The sequence below is a fragment of the Lathyrus oleraceus genome, chromosome 1, assembly GCF_024323335.1.
Source record: "Lathyrus oleraceus cultivar Zhongwan6 chromosome 1, CAAS_Psat_ZW6_1.0, whole genome shotgun sequence".
Classification (NCBI taxonomy): Eukaryota; Viridiplantae; Streptophyta; class Magnoliopsida; order Fabales; family Fabaceae; genus Lathyrus; species Lathyrus oleraceus.
In genome coordinates, this window is record NC_066579.1 from 411,357,583 (window position 1) to 411,375,331 (window position 17,749).

General features: G+C 39.2%; 1 long non-coding RNA gene and 1 pseudogene across 1 annotated transcript; one reads left to right on the top strand and one right to left on the bottom strand.

The window, feature by feature from the left end:
* The first annotated feature begins 3,747 nt into the window (after positions 1-3,747).
* LOC127112371 (fructose-bisphosphate aldolase, cytoplasmic isozyme 2-like) lies at positions 3,748-7,003 on the top strand (annotated as a pseudogene).
* A 528-nt stretch (positions 7,004-7,531) lies between these two features.
* LOC127076639 (uncharacterized) lies at positions 7,532-10,394 on the bottom strand. The gene is made up of 2 exons (XR_007786847.1): positions 8,641-10,394; positions 7,532-8,600 (listed from the first exon to the last, which is right to left on the bottom strand). It is a non-coding gene; the product is annotated as an uncharacterized LOC127076639 (long non-coding RNA).
* Positions 10,395-17,749: the final 7,355 nt, after the last annotated feature.

A 17,749-nucleotide genomic window follows, 5' to 3' on the forward strand; every position in this document is an offset into this window, starting at 1 on the left:
CAAATCAAATATCGATCAAACATCGAGTGATATTTCTTAAAATCAAATATAATATGAAAACCTTTTTCTAAATACACATGAAAGAAGAGGACCATTGAAATCTAGCATTCCGGTGGAAATCCTTGATTGATCGGTCCTGAGCCACGCGTTTTGGGTTAACTGTTCATTATTTTCTTTCGTTCTCTAAAACACTTTAATTAACTTGGACAAAATAAGGGTCATTGAGATCAAGCATTCTAGTGCAACTCTTTGAATAATTGATTCTTATCAAATGTTCGTTGTCCATCAAATAATTTTTTTAAATAATTCAAATGAAAAAGGATCGTTTATATATATATATATATATATATATATATATATATATATATATATATATATATATATATATATATATATATATATATATATATATATATATATATATATATATATATATATATATATATATATATATATATATATATATATATATATATATATGATCGTTGGGATTTTGATATCATGAATAAAGCTCTACACCCGAGCTTTGAAAAAATAAGAGAGAACATATAATTTAGAATTGGAAGTTGTGTAGTGTTAGTTCCCAAGGGTCATTGTGTGTCTAGCATGAAGACTCTCCTAGAGTAGACCTATTTGTAGATCTCGTTATAATACAACTATCATGTCGCATGACGTTGATTCATGAAGGGTCCATGACTCTAGGATCCCATCTTAGAACCAGTTTCTGCTTTGATGGTCATATAATATTGGACTCCAAGGGCCTCTCCTTGTTGCACCCAACATGAAAGTTCCTCTCAAAAGAGACTTTTCATCACTCTTGTCATAAAGTATCTAGCCCGTTGCATGACATTGATACGATTATGGTCCATGACTTTGGTAACCTTATGAAAAATTTAGAAATTGTCTCATGAGTGGGTTTATGGGTAGAAATCCTAGAACTATCTATTAAGAAACCTACCAAATAGGGTGTTCCGAGTTACTCATATTATCCCAAATCCTAACTACATGCGTTGCATTTTCTTTGCGTACCAAAATATAGTAAATATATAGCATCACATTGCATCCATTCACATGTTACCACATTTGCATTCATCAGCATGCATTGCATATAATTTTCCAAAATACCAAAAAACTCATCCATCATTTGTCCATAACCCGCAACTGATTTCCTAACACCTGTATCAGACTCGAAGTAGCTTTTGAAAGATCGTGGACCCTGGAGGGAAAAACCAGTTTGCGTCAAGAGAAGATGTTGACTTGATGAAGAACCAGTTAGTCCAACTCATGGAGGCTATGACATCTTTGACAAATAAAGAGGATAACATTCAACGAACTGTCATCACGAAAAATGTCACTCCATCTCAAGTGAGCGATCAAGATCAACCTCAACCTGTTCAAATCCCTATTGAGAACCCTGATATACAAGAGCATCCCATAGTCCGAGATAGACATTCCTTACCTCATGATGTTATTGAGTATCATAGTTTTGCATTCTCAAAGCCAAATTCCCAAGTGGCAATCCCGGTGAGGAAGACCAAGAGACTAGAGGTTATTGAGATTGTTGAAAAGTACCGTATGTTGAATGAAAGACTTAAAGCTATAAAGGGATGTGATGCTTTTGATATGGATGCTTTAAACATGTGTTTAGTTCTTGTCCTGGTTATACCCCTTAAATTTAAAGTATCCGACTTTTAGAAGTACAAATGGGATAGTTGTCCAAAGCACCATTTGGTGATGTTCTGCCGAAAAATGACCTCTTATGCCCTCGATGATAAGCTAATGATTCACTATTTTCAAGACAGTTTGAGTGGGGCATCGTTGAGTTGGTACATGGAATTAGAAATAAGTAATTTTCAGTCATGGTCAGACCTAGCTAACACATTTCTAAAGCAGTACCAATACAATTTGGACGTGGCTCCCAGTCGGTTTCAATTGAAAGATTTATCTCAAAAGAGTAATGAGTCATTCAAGGAGTACGTACAAAGATGGAAAGAGTTTGTTGCTCGTGTTTAACCGCCTCTCTCAGAGAAATAATTGGTGGATACGTTTATAGATACCCTACAAAGCCCATACTTCGAAAGGATGGTAGGTAGTGCATAAACAACTTTCTCCGACTTGGTGAAAGTTGGAGAACTCATCGAGAGAGGTCTTAAAAGCGGAAGACTCCAAGGTGTCTCGAGTGTGAAGAATATCGAGAGTGAATCCATTAGTGGTTTCCAAGAGGAAGAGGAGTGATCGGTCACCATTTTCACTATATTTTTGTTGCTTATCCGAAAAGAAACCAAGGATTTTGAGACACGGTATACGCATTATGGTACCTTTAAAGTTAATTCTCATTCTCGTAAGTTATTTAAGAAACTTTATTAATTGCCAGTTTTATTTTGTGTTTTCATGATTTTACACTTTGGTTTTCGTGTTTATGAGTTCCAGGTCTATGAAGAAGTCCAACGGACTCAATGTGAGAAAGTGGAAAGTTTCAGCGGTCGAAAAAAGAAGATTTCACAGTTCAGGAGGCCTGACATGGGCCGTGTCAGGAGGAAGGCCAAGAAAGAAGAAGTAATGCCGAAGACAGTGGCCTAACACGGCCACCCGTGTCAACTGACACGACCCGTGTCAGCCTGACATGACCTGTGTCATCCAGACACGGCCAGTGTCATCCTGACACGACCAGTGTCAGCCTGACACGACCATTATTAGCCCAAAACGCTAATTTTCCAGTTTTCGGGATTTTTCACCAGGCTTAAGCTACAGGGACGTTTTGGAGATTTCCACCTTCTGCCAAGGGATTGTCACTATATTAAGAGAGTTTCTACAAGAGAAAAGAGCATCTTGGAATGAGGCGAACACAGAATTGTCAAAAGATCAAGGATTACAGAGATCAAGGAATTCGGAGAGCAGAAGGTTTTCATGAGCGGAAGCGATTGAAGATCCAAGTCATCCAATTACTTGTAATGTATATTTTTTATCTTGAATTTGTTTTGAACAATATGAGTAGCTAAACCCCCCAATGTTATGGGGGTGTCCCTGATTTAGAGTTGTAATGACTATGAGTTTACGATTGCATTTATAATATTGTTTTTACGATAATCTTTTGATGTGTTTAATGCTTTCTCTTTCAGACAAATCGAGAGTGTTGTATGGTTATTAATAAGGTTGGACCGCCATTGATAAGGTTTTCATAAGATTACTCTGCAGTATATATCACCTAGGACTAGGGATACTCTGTGTGAATCAGAGCATTCTTGATATAATAAAGGTTAACTTCACCCTAATTGCCTATGGGCATAGAAATTAGGGTATAATGATTAAACATTTTCGGGAGAAAATACCCTTGAGAACTGGTAGTAATTGATATTTGTTGATGCAATAGTGACTCAGAGTTGTTACAGGGATAAATCATACACCTCTTCTGACATTATTCCTCTTACCTTGCAAACCCTTATTTTTCATTATTATTTTCCTTTGCCTTTATATTTATAATTTTGAATTTAAAAACCTCAATTATAATTTTTGTTTAATTGAACTCAGTATTAACTTGCAGTCCTTGAGATCTACATTCGGGGAATTTCCCCTTTATTACTATAACAGGCAAAATAGTACTCTTGCTATTTTTCCGATCAAATTTTTGGCGCCGTTGTCGAGGAACTGCCAAACTATAGAGTTCACTTTTAGTTCAATTAAAATTTTGTTGCTCTGCAATAAAATTATTTTTCTGTCATTTATATATTTGTATTCACTAATCTGTGTATGCGAGGAGAGTCCTCAGCAGAATTTCTTTTTGACACAGAAATCGAGAGAACCCTTCACTGGAGACGCAGAAACACTACATTGAATTCCAAAGAAGAAGTTCCTTCTAATCACTCCGATTCAGAAAAAGAAACTATGGCTGAAATTCCTCCAGTTCCACCTCTGGAAAGACTCCTAGGTGACTATGGAGGTGTAAACAATATGGTTGAGTATGAAGCTTGCATTATGGGGCTTGAAGAGACCATTGATCTCAGAATCAAATATCTTGACGTCTATGGAGATTCAGCTTTGGTTGTGAATCAAATCAAAGGAGAATGGGAGACTAATCAACCCGGTTTGATACCGTATAGAGATTACGCGAGGAGGATTTCAACTTTCTTTACAAAGGTTGAATTTCATCATATCCCTCGAGATGAAAACCGGATGGCAGATGCTCTTGAAACGTTGACTTCAATGATTGTGGTAAAATTATGGAATGAAGTTCCTAATTTAACTTTTATGCGTCTTGATAAGCCAGCTCATGTGTTTGTTGTTGAAGAAGTCAAAGATGAAAAGTCATGGTATTTTGATATCAAATGTTTTCTCCAAAGTCAGATTTACCCGTCTGGGGCATCTTTGAAAGATAAAAAGACTTTGAGGAGATTAGCCGACAATTTCTACCTGAATGGTGATGTACTTTACAAGAGAAACTTCGATATGGTTCTGCTCAGATGTGTGGATAGACACGAAGCAGACTTGTTGATGACTGAAGTCCATGAAGGTTCCTTTGGTACTCATTCCAATGGATATGCTATGGAAAAGAAGATATTGAGAGCAGGTTACTATTGGCTGACAACGGAATCTGATTGTTGCAAATTTGTGAAGAAATGCCACAAGTGTCAAATTATGCAGATAAAATTCATGTTCCTCCGACATTGTTAAATGTCATTTCCTCCCCATGGCTTTTCTCCATGTGGAGAATTGATATGATTGGCATGATTGAGCCCAGAGTTTCGAATGGACATCGTTTCATTTTGGTGGCTATTGACTACTTCACAAAGTGGTTTGAAGCGGCATCGTATGCGAACGTAACCAAACAAGTTGTTGTGAGGTTTATCAAGAATCAGATTATATGCCATTATGGTGTGCCTAGTAAGATCATTACTGATAATGGGTCGAATTGAATAATAATATGGTGGAAGCTTTTTGCAAAGACTTCAAGATTGCATATCATAATTCTTCTCCCTACAGACCTAAAATGAATGGGGTTGTTGAAGCTGCAAACAATAACATCAAGAAGATCATTCAGAAAATGGTTATGACGTGCAAAGATTGGCATGAGATTCTCCCATTTTCTTTGCACGGGTATCGTACGTCCGTCCATACTTCAACAGGGGCAACCCCTTTCTCACTTGTTTATGGCATGGAATTTGTGCTCCCAGTAGAGGTTGAGATCCCATCATTGCGTGTCTTGATGGAAGTCAAGTTGACTGATGCTGAATGGTGTCAGACCAGGTATGACCAGCTAAATTTGATTGAAGAGAAGAGGTTGAATGCCATGTGTCATGGTCAATTATATCAATAAAGAATGAAGAAAGCATTTAATAAAAAGGTCAGGCCTCGTGTGTTTAGAGAAGGTGACCTTGTGCTCAAGAAGATTCTATCTTTCAAACTAGATGCTATGGGCAAATGGACTCCTAATTATGAAGGCCCATATGTTGTTAAGAGAGCCTTTTCAGGCGGTGTTTTGATTCTTACAACTATGGATGGTGAAGAGCTCACGCGTCTGTCATACCCCAAAATTCGTCCCACCCTTCACATAATCTTATAGGTCACTAATCTCAAACGTTTGCATATCATCTTCATCCATTCATTTCATTCGGATAAGCATGGTTCAACACAAGGAGGTACGTGACTTGAATTCATATGTTTCTTGGTGCATTGATGCATTTGTTCAGTCATTTCATTCAACCATGGTTCAATCTGATTTAAAAGTAGAATCAGTCGAATTCATCCGTTCATTGCATATTGTCATTACAATTAGCATTATGTCATAACATTTTTTAATTGATTTTTTAAGTTTAGATTGATTTTTTGAGGTTGAATTTGATTTTTGAAATTTAAATTTGATTTTAGAAATAATTTCATCTTTTTTCAGATTAGTTCTAGGAATTGCATTACTTTGAAGTTCAACTTGATTTTAATGCCAAAATTGATTTTTTGAAGTTAAAATTGATTTGTGAATTCTGAGTTAATTTTAGAAGTATTGTAGCATTTCAAAATCAAGATTTCTGTTTCGATTTAATTGCAGAAGCTTAATCATTGTAGAATTTTCCTTCTTTTTCTTGATGGACCATAATTGTTGAAAATAGTTAAGCAGATTCATCTTTTTCATAAAAATCCATTTTAATTCAAAATCCTTTTTTTCAAAACCCATATCCATACAAAATCCATATCCATTTAAACCCATTTCAATTGTTATTCATTAATCAATTTTCATAATCCATTTTTGGTTATCTATCTAACCCATTTATTAAACCCATTGTCAATTTGTTTTAATATTAACATTCTAATTAAAAAAAGGTAAAGGAAACAATTGGAAAATAAAACAGCATGAAAAGTCCAAGCTGTAACAACAGCTACACCACTTCCAGAGCACTTTATCCATGAGAATGCTTACGGATTGGCCCGTTATGCCGTCATATGCCAAGAGAACGGACTTGTCCCCATTTGTTGAACCTGAGATCCTTGTTGATGGTTCACACGATATTCTCAAGTATGCTACCATTACCGAGCGTGTCCTTGCCGCAACTTACAAGGCCTTGAGTGATCATCAGTCATCCTTGAAGGAACTCTCTTGAAGTCAAACATGGTGACACCCGGATCTGATGCACCAAAGGTTGCCCCTGAGGTATCGCCGAGCACACCGTTAGAGCTTTACAGAGAACCATCCCTGCAGCTGTTCCAGCTGTTGCGTTTCTTGTCTGGTGGACAGAGTGAAGAAGAGGCCAGTGTTAACATCAATGTCATCAACCAAATCAAAGGTAAGAAGCCATGGACTCTTTCCTTCTCGTTCGGAAGGGCACTTCAACAGAGTAGTACTCTTAAGGCATGGGATGGAAAGACAGAAATGCAAAAGCTGCATAAACAGAACACAGTTTAGCTGTAACAACAACTACAACACAAACGCCAAAACCAAAGCAGAAATGACAGTGTCAAAACGCACCCAAGCCAATAAGCTAGCAGCACCGAAACTCAGCGCCAAAACGTAGCAATACCATGAGCGAAGCACTGCGAAAGGCATAACAGAAAAAACGCAACTTAAGCCAAAGTTGTACAGCTGTAAAACGCGGCAAGAAATGAAATGAAACACATGTTAAAATGATGGCATCAACGAAAAATCAAAACGGCATTGGAAAAGTAGAAAACGCAGCTCCAATTACAAAGGGAATCCACTTCTAAGCTATAAATACCTGATCAACAGAGTTTCCATTTTTCTTCTCCCCTCTGAAAATTTCCCCTTCTTTCGCTCCCCCTCTTTCTGCAAAACCGTTTCTCCCTTCTTGAATCTTCTTCCTACTCTCTCTTCCCCCTTACAAAACCTCTTTCTTCCTTCTTCGTCAGAAATTCCACAATCCTCCACCACTGATAACAACCGTAACAAACAAAATCTCCTCCACCTTCCCTCTAACCTAACAAACTCACCAAAGTCGCGCCACCACAACTCATCCTGGAACGGACGTAACCGGACCGGAGTAAGAGGAAGAAGTTCGATCTTGCCTCTGAGACGCATTAACGCTGCCACTTATCCTTCTTCCCGCACCACAACAATCTCACAACAATTACTGCAAATTGAATTCAAGGCCAAACCGCACCGATTCTCGCAACTCAATATCTCACCACACCAATTCATCACGAAACCAGGCATCGCAATAGAGGCAGATCGTAACGAACCTTCGCGCCTCGATTCATCAACATGGTTTCTTCAGTGAGTTTTTTAAGAAATCCAAGATCCTATCCACGAAGAAACGACGCCGAGCGTAAACCTGGATTCTTCATTTCAATGCCACGATCCAGTAATTCCTCATCCGCTTTATCAACCACGCGCCACAACTAGGGGAAATCGAACAACCGCATCGGACTTCGAAATCAGTGAGCTCTTTTCTCTTCAATTTCTGTTATCTAAGCCTAAGAACGAATGGAATGGAGAATTCAATTTCAATTTCATTTTCTTGAGAAGTTCCTGTAAACCGACGTGAATGATGTGATTGAGTGATAGAGGAAGATGAAGACTTCATTGCCTCTCCTTATCCATCCACTCTTGGGCTTCAGGTCCAAAACAGATACCAAACATATCCCTCCGTAATCTCCATCACGCTCACACACCTCCTATCGGATACACCCCCCATCCAAGGCCCATTTCCAGTTTGTTTTTCACTGTTCGTTAATCATCTTTCAATTAGCTTGTAATTAATTTTTAATTAGTTATTAGAAATATTCAGTAATTAGGAATATTAAACCTTGATTAAACTTTTAGGATTTTAGAATATTGATTAGAGTAGTCTAATAGAATTTTAGAATTTTAGAATTTTAGGAATTAATTAGAAATAATAATTTTAGAATTGTGAAGTTTAATTAGGAATATTAAATTTAGGCTAATATTTTAGATAATTAGATTTTAGTTTTCTAATTAGATCATTAGAATTAGATTAGAATAATTAGATTTAGTTTAGAATTTAATTGACTTTAATTAAGATCTCATAGTTAGAAATTTAAATAGAGATATGAAAATGATGATTTTACCCCTAGACTTAGAAATAAGCTAATCTTGCATGCTTCCATAGCTTTAGGACTTATAGAATTTTCCAATTGACCTAGCTATAGCTTTAGGATTTATAGAATTTTCCAATTGACCTAGCTATTATTTCTCATGTGGTTAATCTTGGTTTTAATTTATGTTTAGATAGAGATAGATTCTAGAATTAACTTTCACTTGATTTGATTTTTATTTCCTACATTCCCTTGTACTTTACATGTACCCCCTCCCTTTCCAATGTATGCTTTTACTTGCTTTGTCTTTTATTGCTTGTTAGCTACTCCATAGGCATTAAGAGCGCTCACCAAATCGAAATCAATAAGCAAACCCTTGATCCAACGTCAAACGGTCTTTTCTTAAACCAAACTCAAAAATACAATAAATACGATTAAGATTGTACTTCACGAGCCTTAAGTGGTAAAGAAAGGATGAGACTGGAGCTTTCCTACACGCATTCTGAATGCTTCGAACACAAGACGTTTGGCTTGGTAGTTCCAGGTATTCGCCTTTATCTATAGTCTTTAGTGCAATCCGAAATCAATAACACTTTCTCAAAACCTAAAAACTATTCAACGCATTCAAACCTTTTGTTTGAGCCTTAGGGCGAGATAATCGAAAACCCTTCTTCAAGGTAATAAAATCAACAAAATAAAAAAATATTTTAAACCCATGAACTACGGGGCTCTGATTTCCCACTTCAACAAGTGGGCATACGTAGGCATGAAGACCCAATCCTTTGCGAGCACACTAATTTAAAATCTACATCTACTCCACAAACCTATGGCAAGCAAACATTCGATAAACAACATCCACATAAGCGCAATCATCCTAGATGGTTCCCATGGAGTACCATGGATGTAAGGGGTGCTAATACCTTCCCCTTGTATAACCGACTTCCGAACTTGTTCGTGGTTGCGATGACCATTCTTTGGGGTTTTCTCGATATTTTCCCTTTCCTTAGGAATAAATAAAAACCGATGGCGACTCTGTTTTTTTTTGCGTAGCGACAGTTGGAGACTTTGCTGGGGACACCTCCCTAAGCAAGTCAAGCCTAATCTAGGTTGCTTCCTCACGTATGTGGGTGCTTATCCTTTTGATATTGCTTGCCTTATTTATTGTCTTTTGCTTTAAATTTTATGATCTATTATGTGGTTCCACGATTCAATGGTAGTGATGGATAGTACTTTGGTTGCAAGAAGCCTGGTGGGAAAGACTCTCTACCCGAGTCTAGAGTGCAAGTTGAGATAGGAGAGGTTGAGTAGTATGGGCCACCATGAAGCTTTTCTCGTAAGGGTCGATACGAGAACCTCTCTTAGAGTATATTCTTTTGGAGACGTTGACGATCGTCAAGCTTTTGACGTAAGCAATCAATGTTTTCATTAGGATCCATGACTCTAAGGACCTTCATAGAACATTGAACCTTCGGCCAATTAAGATTGATGGTCACGTAGTACGGGTCCCCGAGAAGGTTTTCTCGTGTGGGTCGGTACGAAGATCTCACTAAAAGTAGATTTTCCTTGTGGAGTTGTCGACCGGCAAGCTTTTACCGTAAGCGGCGAACAGTCAAGGAGGTCCATGACTTTGGGACCCTTGTCTAGAACCCGGTGTCGATGGTCGTATAGTGCGGGTCTCCGAGAAGCTTTTCTCGCGGGGTCGGTACGAAGATCTCACCCAGAAGAGGCTCATTTGAGGGAGTTGACGACCGATAAGCTTTTGCCGTAAGCGCCAAACAACCAAATGAATCGATGACTTTGGGGTCCCTATCTAACCCTAGACCACAACCGGTGAGATCCCCATTATGGAAAGCAATCAGAGTTATCTTCCATCCTTATCTCAAATCCGTGATATTATGCCAGCTGTGTGTTTAACCCGTGAGAACCATGCTTGTGTATCATTCATCCACTCATTCATGCATTCATGCATCAAAAAAATCTCAAATATAATATTCATGCATCATTCTGCATATCATCAGAAAAAATCCAGAAAACTTACCATTTGGCCCTTCTGTCCAGAATCATCCACAGTCAAGCTGACTTCCCGATATTCATACTACACACGCAGTAATCAAAGATTGCTCATGGATCAGTTGGAAGATTGCTCATGGGAGACTTATGCAAAAAAGAGCGTCTCGGTGGATTGAATACCCGAAAGGGAGATCCAGGCAATAGTTAGAGACATAAAATAGAATATTATCCCGATAAATTGAGTACCCCACCTTGGGGAAATTTCTGCAAAAATTAGGGATTATGACAAGTAACTGCATCCTACTGATCTTCAGTCTTAAAGACATTCTTGAGCATAACGTTTGGTTCTGATTCATCTTCAACCGAAGCCAGGAGCACAGTGGATATTGAAGTCAGTAGTAGGATTAGTCATCATTGTATTCAATGTATCCCTTTTCCATGTAAATTACCATTTTCCAACTTTTGTAAAGATCTATGGGGTATTTTCATTTACAGACCACCATTCTGTTAAATAAAGTCGAGCTTTTACCCAATTGTTTCCACTCTTGTTTATTTCATCCAAATAGAATTAAATTTTATGATGATCATTTTGAAATTGAATTTTTAAATCAAAATCATGTTTTCTTAAAATAATAAAAGCAGTTACTTTTAAGAGCAGTCAATTTCATTTAAAGAATATCAACAGCGGTCTGAGAACAGGTGAGCCCTAAAATGAGAGGCATTGTTGATTCTCCACAAGTAGCTGGTGTGATCTTTATTTCCTCGCCAACAGCTTTTCACCATCTCCAGCTGAGTTTTGTTGGTTTCCCCTGCTGAGTTTGTAGTTGCCTCATTTGTTTTGATGGTGCATTTTGCATAGATCCAACACAAGATTTTGTTTCCCCTCAAGTCGTCAGCGGATTTCATTCAGTACTGATTCTTGAGCAGTATTTCGGGTCCTCTACAAGGTTGTCTCCCATTTGATATAGTGTTGACCAAAAATTCCCCGCAGAGTGGATGATATAGATCCTCGGTAAATCTTTTCCTTTGCCCCAGCCAGGATTGAGCCTTTGAGATGGATAATTCGCATCCATACCTTACCTCTCTTTCTCCAGTTGATTCCCTTCTATTGAGATTGGTTGAGTGTTGTATTGATGATTCAGATCGATGACGTTTGTATCCTTTGTAATCGTTTGGTCAGCATAATCATCATACATATACATATACATTCATAGATTTCATTATTACATTATTGCACTTTGTGATTCATTATTTCTGATCCTCTGCTATGGTGGTATCTTTTCCCCCCGCGCAATTTCAGTGTGTCTGTCCTCTTTCGATTGTAGAGTGTCAGCCCTTAAGCAGAAATAATTTAACCTTTCTCATTCCCCACTGAGTTATTTCCTCGTGGATGATTATTATTTCAGCTTCCTCCCCAGTTGATTATCTGGAGGGAACCACTCCCCCTGAGTTATATCCTCATTGGGTTGAGTCTTTGATTGACCTTATATTTCTAGATCTTGCCTAGATAGATGCCTTTGGGTCTCCTGAGAGTTTGTCACCCAATAACTGGTAATATTCTTCTCAATTTGTGAATATTTTACTTTTGTCCAATACTCAGTAAAAGTAATTTATTTCCTTTTTCTCCCCAGCGGATTCGTTTTCATGTTTCCCCAAGAAGTCTATCCTTGATATGTTCATCCTAACCGATGACGAATATTTTCTTCCCCTTCTTTGAGTTTATCCTTGATATGTTCATTCTAAACGGTGACAAATATTCTCTCTTTTGGTATTCTACCCAGTAAAAAGGTAGTTGTAATCCTTATTTCCTTCCCCAAAGGGTTAATCCTTGATATGTTCATCCTAACCGATGACGGGTTTCCTCCTCTTTGCGGTTGTCATACGGTGAACTGACTTGGGGTGTTTTTCTTTTTATCGCAATGTCGCGGATAGCAAGAGTCGCCACCGACTTTTCTTTTATCCAATAAGGAAAGGTGGAAAAGAACAGGAAAGACCTCAATAGATTTTGGGTTCGGGAGGTACATTATACAAAGGGAAGGTATTAGCACCCTTTGTATCCATGGTTATCCATGGGCTCTTAATTGCTAGATCACTTATATTTTTGTCTGAAAAGTGTTGGTGAATTGTTTAAAATTGTTTCGAAAAGAGAGTTTAACTTTGTAATGATTCTCGTATGAATGTATACAAAGTATTTATCTCGTTTGATTTTGAAAAACAGTTTAGAAAAATATAACTTGGTAATGATTCTAGTATGAATTTATACCAAGTGGTGATTTTCTAGGACTTGCAAAGTGTGAGGGGTGGAAAATGTTTTAGGTTATGATCCAGCAATTGAGAGTTATACCTTCCTGAGGTCGTTATGAACGTTTCCTATCCTTATGAGGGTAAAACTGTCCTTACTATTGAGAAGTAAGTAATTTTACCCTTTGGATGTTTAAGGGTCATCGTAGGGTCATCGATAGGTCATTGAAGGCAACAGTTGTAAAGATACCTTAGCATTCGAAGGGACGATCATCATTTAACCGTAGGCTACACCGAAGGGTCATCGAGGGACAAAATCGTATTTTCGAAGGCAACATCCGAGGGACCATGATTTATTTTATGATGATTTAATCGAAGGGTCTTTGCTAATGTATCCCTACATTCGCGGGACATGACCGTAATACCGTAATATCGTAAGGCAAAAGAGAGGTCCAAGATCACATATTTAAAGGCCATATTGTAAAGTTAATTAGGTGATTATGATGAATCTCCACATTAAAATCAATACATTAAAAATAATACATTAAAATTAATACATTAAAATTAATTATTAAAATTAATTATTAAAATTAACACATTAAAATTAATTAAGCAATTTAGGGTGGATCTTCATAAGGGTATCCCACAAATAAAGTGGAAGGCCTAAACAGCACTCTTTTCCTGGGATATGTGAGCCTTTACAAAATTCAGCAAAACGGGTTAGAATACCAATCAGGGTGCAATCAAGAGTTGCATCAAAGCAGTAATAGTATCAGGTAAACAGAGCATGGTTATAATAAAACGGGTCAGATGGGCAAAGATCAAAACAGAGCGAAAAACAGCGGCAGTAATAGTAACGCAAACCTGTTTGCAATTGAATTGCAACCTTGAATTGGCCGATCGGATCGAATTGAGCGGTGCCGCTGGCTTTTCCTTCAGGGTTTCCTTGAGGGTTACTCGGAATAAGTTAAACAGTAGTCCTGAACACTCCACCACAAGCCGGTAGGATTTGTTCTTGGATTCTTCAACTACACAACAAATTAAAACGAAGGAAATAAACTAGATCCTAACGTAAGGTTAGATCCGGTAAAAAGGTACACAATAGTTTCCGTTGTAGAAACTATTGTGCAAAAAGAAGGAACTAAATGCTAAAAAGGAAATAGGAAATTGCAAGGGAAATAGTGTAGAACTCGTAGGAAAAACAATGCCTAAGCTGATGGAAAAGAAAATATGCAAAAGCGAAAACGGCAAAGGAAAAAATGTGGAAAAGCTTCCCGGGCCACTTTAGGTTTTCAAAGTGGCTATTTATATTGGTGTCATTAAGTAACTGCCTGCTGCCAAAAGGTCTTCAACGTGGCTAATTGCATGGCGTGGATATAGGGCCCAACACTCCTCAACGTCTCTTCAAGTCTCTGAGGCGTTACTTGCGCCCAAAAAGTAGGGGGATGGTGTGACGTTCGTCACACCATGTGTGACGTTCGTCACAAGGCTGTTTTGCGTGACGCTCGTCACGCCCTCCGTGACGTCCGTCACAGGCACAACATTTGTGTCTTGCGCTTTGGACTGGGCTTTGGCATTTGGTTCTTTTTCTCTCCTTTTTGCACCTCCATTTTTACTTGTGCTTCCAAATAATTTCATGTTATCACTAGGCGAGCGTGTAGCGAACAGGCCAGTTTGGGTCATTCGTGAGCTGGGCCTTCGTTCCCTTAAGATCAGTGTCATAAAAAGGAGTCGGAGTGCCCTGAAAAAAAATGTCTTGAAATATTAATGGGCAAATTTTGGGGTATGACAGCTGCCCCTGTTCAATATTCTTGAACCGAGAGAGTAGAATGGTATGTGCCGTTCGTGGTCTGGAGGTGAAAGATTATTGAACACTAGAATGCCCCAAAAATTTGTGCTTGTCAATCAGGAGCTAGTCTTGATGGAGATGGGCTTAGAGATGCCATCCAGGAAGTTTGATGACGAGCTTCCGATTGCGTCGTACGTTAGACGATGTCTGAAGACATGGATGTCATACCGGGTCATACGCTAGACCGTATAGTGGATCCTCCATCATGCTGTTGACTTCGCTGGGGAGTCAGAGTATGCTATATACTGCTGGGGATAAGGGATCAGAATGGATCATACGCTAGATCATATCTGAGTACCAGAGTGAGCTGTTCGTTAGGCGGATGACTTTGATGGGGATGAAAGATCAGAGTGGATCGTACGCTAGATCGTCTCTGAGTTGCAGAATGAGCCGTCCGTTAGGCTGAATCTGCCGAAGAGGGAGTAGTCGTATACCAGACTACCATTCAGAAATGTACCTGTCCGAAGGTAGCATCTGAGTAACAGAACGAGCCGTCCGTTAGGCTGAATCTGCTTAAAAGGGAGTAGTCGCATACTAGACTACCATTCAGAAATGTACCTGTCCGAAGGTAGCATCTGAGGGGATGAAGGTCTAACTTGGTCGTACATTAAACCATATCTGAGCAGAATGAGCCGTCCATTAGGCTGTGTCTACTTTAAAGGGAGTAGTCGTGTACTAGACTACCATTCAGAAATGTACCTGTCCGAAGGTAGCATCTGAGGAGATGAAGGTTTAACTTGGTCGTACATTAAACCATATCTGGGCAGAATGAGCCGTCCGTTAGGCTGAATCTGCTGAAAAGGGAGTAGTCGTATACTAGACTACCATTCAGAAATGTACCTGTCCGAAGGTAGCATCTGAGTAAGGGAGTAGCCGTATACTAGACTACCATTCAGAAATGTACCTGTCCGAAGGTAGCATCTGAGTAAGGGAGTAGCCGTATACTAGACTACCATTCAGAAATGTACCTGTCCGAAGGTAGCATCTGAGTAAGGGGGTAGCCGTATACTAGACTACCATTCAGAAATGTACCTGTCCGAAGGTAGCATCTGAGTAAGGGAGTAGCCGTATACTAGACTACCATTCAGAAATGTACCTGTCCGAAGGTAGCATCTGAGTAAGGGAGTAGCCGTATACTAGACTACCATTCAGAAATGTACCTGTCCGAAGGTAGCATCTGAGTAAGGGAGTAGCCGTATACTAGACTACCATTCAGAAATGTACCTGTCCGAAGGTAGCATCTGAGTAAGGGAGTAGCCGTATACTAGACTACCATTCAGAAATGTACCTGTCCGAAGGTAGCATCTGAGGATTTGAAGGTCCAAATGGGTCGTACGTTAGACCGTATTGGAGTCGGTTGAAGGTCAGAATGGATCGTACGTTAGACCGTATCTGAGCTGAAAGAGTCATATGTTGGGGCTGAATCAGAATGAACCGTACGTTAGGCTGTATCTGATAATCTTTGTTGTATTTGCAATGAATATCTGGGGTGGGCTTAGAGATGCCACCATTGAGAAGATGTCAGAACGTTCGTCAGATGGATTATATCTGAGAGCTGTATTCGAATCTTGAATGCGATCAGGAGGATAATCAGCCTGAAAAATAAAGTTAGTTTCATGCAATGTCATGATGCATGAGATGCAAATGTTGTATGCATGCGTGTGCCGTGATATGATGTGATGAATGAATTATGCGTCTGGAATAAATGCGAGCATTGTATGCATGTATATGAAATGATGTAACGTATATGATGCGGAATGAAAATTGTATATAGGTATGTGATGCACTATGCGTCTGAACATTCTTCCAGGGGACTCTACTGGGGAAATAAATCTCAGTCTGCTGGTCGGAGACATTGGTATTGATGACCCTGTCTCGGCTGGGGGATACTTGATTTCTGTCTGACGATGACAACACTCAACAGAGCCTGGCTGGGGATGGAAGAGATGACCTATCTGTCTGGTGGTGCCGACCTCTTCTGGGGAATAATTGGCGTTGCCGGGGAATCGAATTAGCAACGGATTCATTAGAAAGCATGGTTAGACCTTCTCCTTGGTCACTGAAGTCTTGTAGTAATCGCTATTTCTATTTTAGGCATATATTTTTGTAAACATTGATCATATTCAAATGCATATATCAATTCAAATTAAATCAATGGACGTTTATGCAATCAAAACAGAAAAAGTGAAAACAAAAGCATCTTTTTTTTTTTGGGATAAAATTGTATTGATTTTGAAAGAGGGCCTATAAACAGGCAATTTGTGTACAAGGAGACAGAAATCCTAGTAAGAGGAAATTGTCAAGACAACAAAGAGAAAGCCATGCGGAGAAAGTCCTATTTATTTTAATTCCACTACTGTCATCATGTCTTCAAGCATCTCATCTCCTGCTGTCGGATAGAGGTGATTGGCTTGTTCAGTCCCTTGGAACTTGGTTGAAGCTGACAGAGAACGGGACATAGTCATACGCTTTAATCCCTAATTTTTGCCTGGACCGCCTTTTCAGGTTTTCAGTCCACCGGGATACCCTTTTTTTTGCCCAAGCCGCCTTTTCAGGTTTTCGACTCGCCGGGTGTACATTTTTATAGGTTTATCCCTAATTTTTGCCCGAACCCTTTTGGTTCGCCGGGATGCCCTTACTTTTGCCTAGGTACGTCGCCCTAGCGGGTCTCTGTTATGCGTAGTATTTTTTAACTACGTCCGCGTTCACAGGATGCGGGAAGTCTTCGCCATCCATTGTAGCAAGTATCATGGCTCCACCGGAGAATACCTTCTTAACCACAAATGGCCCTTCGTATGTGGGAGTCCACTTGCCTCTGGGATCCCCTTGTGGTAGAATGATACGCTTGATCACCAAGTCGCCAATTTGATACGCCTGTCTCTTGACTCTTTTGTTAAACGCCTGGGTCATGCGTTTCTGATATATCTTCCCGTGACAAACAGCCGCAAGTCTCTTCTCATCAATCAAATTTATCTGATCGAGCCGAGTCTGAATCCATTCATCCTCGCCTAAGCCCGCCTCTTTCATGATCCTTAGGGAGGGAATCTGAACTTCCACTGGTAAAACGGCTTCCATTCCGTAGACTAAAGAGAAAGGAGTTGCCCCTGTCGAAGTGCGTACTGAAGTGCGATAACAGTGAAGAGCAAACGGTAA